This window comes from Corvus hawaiiensis, chromosome 3 (assembly GCF_020740725.1).
Source record: "Corvus hawaiiensis isolate bCorHaw1 chromosome 3, bCorHaw1.pri.cur, whole genome shotgun sequence".
Lineage (NCBI taxonomy): Eukaryota > Metazoa > Chordata > Aves > Passeriformes > Corvidae > Corvus > Corvus hawaiiensis.
The window spans coordinates 12,303,728-12,305,634 of record NC_063215.1 but is presented as its reverse complement, the minus strand read 5'-3'; positions in this window follow the sequence as shown (position 1 = coordinate 12,305,634).

The window sequence follows — 1,907 nt, the reverse complement described above, 5'->3', positions numbered from 1 at the left end:
GCTTTTGGCACTAAATCCTTGTTTAACATAAGTACCTACCACAGAACTGCCAGTGGGCAAGGTGGGGAGAGAGCTGAATAAACAGAACGTTTTTTCTCTCAGGCATTTTCTGTTTGCTAGCTGAAACTCTGTGTGCTAGATGATGAATCCTATTTTTAGGCATACAGATCTCCGTCTTCAATATCTTGGGAATTTAGAAGCTTTATGCAGTAATTTCAACACTACTGGAGAAGAGATTTCCCAAGTTTTCAGCAGCACAGTGCTTCTTGTTACAATTACTATGTCCAGGCCTGAGTCATTCATTAGTTATTGCACAGAAAGGTACAGTTTTGTAAAGGCCATGAAATATGTATTAGCACTCCTTCACTATGAATGTAGTCATACTGAAGTCAGCCTCACTCCCTACTGCAGTAGCAATGATTTGCAGAACAGTGTTTTGAATTTTTACTGGTTTCCTCCATACCAGCATGCAATACCTGGTTTGGCTGCTGCTGTCAACAGTGGCTGATCCATCCTCTGGGGAGCCAAAACATGCTCTATGTCCCACCAAAGAGACTATCAGAGGTGTTATTCTGCCACAAGAAAATCAAGGCCAACAGAAGTGCTTTCTGGATGATTTGGGAGCTCTGATGTTGTCATGCCACAGGGAGGGACAGCAGTTTATATGTGCATGACTGGAAGTTGGACTTCTGTTACCTGGTGTCTGGTTTAGCCACACTGTGGTCAGATCAAGATATGACCACTCCTTGGCCAACATTTTGCAACTCCTGATTTACTGATATCTTTGCCCTTCTAAAATCCCCATGGCATGAAATGAAGAAGTAAAATGAGGCTCTGTTCCGTGTAAGCCTGGAAAAAACAGCTCTTGCCTAATTTTCAGCAAAATCATGGAGCCCTTATTCAACACTGATTTAGTAAGAAGGAATGCCAAATACAGACTTCAGAAGCTGTACTTAAAGTGAAGCTGTCTGAAGTGGTTATTTTTCTAAAACCATGCTAGGTACCTATTGCACTTCCTATTGATTCTACTCCTTTTACTTTCCTCTGGGTACTACAGATGCTTTGTGAAACTTCCAAGCTACAAATCAAATCCATCTGTACAAAACAATAAATAATAATTTTCTAAACCAGCTTTATTTCATATTAACCTCGACACTGAATGCCAGCAGCACCAATTAGCCTTGCAATCCTGTCTGCTGTATAAAGCCTAAAGATTTGAACATAGTCTTTCATCTGTTAGCATTCAAGAGACTGATAAAAATTTACTCTGCTTTTAAAACAAGCTGTACGTGACTGAAATTTACGTCATACTGGGGTGTGCTATAAATAAGGTGAATCTGAAGAGACTGTGAATTTTTCACAGCTTTGTTTCAGAGCTATTCAAAACCATGGTTATCAATGACTGCACCACAAAATTCCTGTCAGCTTAAGATTTCAGTCGCAGCCAGGGACTTTGATGGATGGTTTCTCACTCTTCCCTAGTGAAATATAATTATCAAGGCATAAAAATCACTTAATCGCAAGGCTGGAATGTTTAAGCATAACAGTAATTAGTTCTTCTGTAATGCTTTCAATTCACAGATGTAAGTATTTTACAACAGAAATTATCACTTCCATTTTATAGTTGAAGTAAACTGAGGCAGAGAAGGAACAGAACAGAGTGTTTTTTACACTGTGGGTTAGAAAGAAGGCTTTGAAGAAAAAACAACTCTTCTCACTGCCAATCCAGAGCTGCTCTTGCCCATGCTAGTTAGAATAAGGTCAGTCAGAAAAACTGTAAGAAAACACAGTTTGCCAAACTGTTCTTTCTGCTGGAATAACCTCCACAAAAAACTCGACGACTACTACTGCTACTACTACTACAAAGCAAACTAACAATGCTGTAGAGTACACTCATTGAGAAGCCT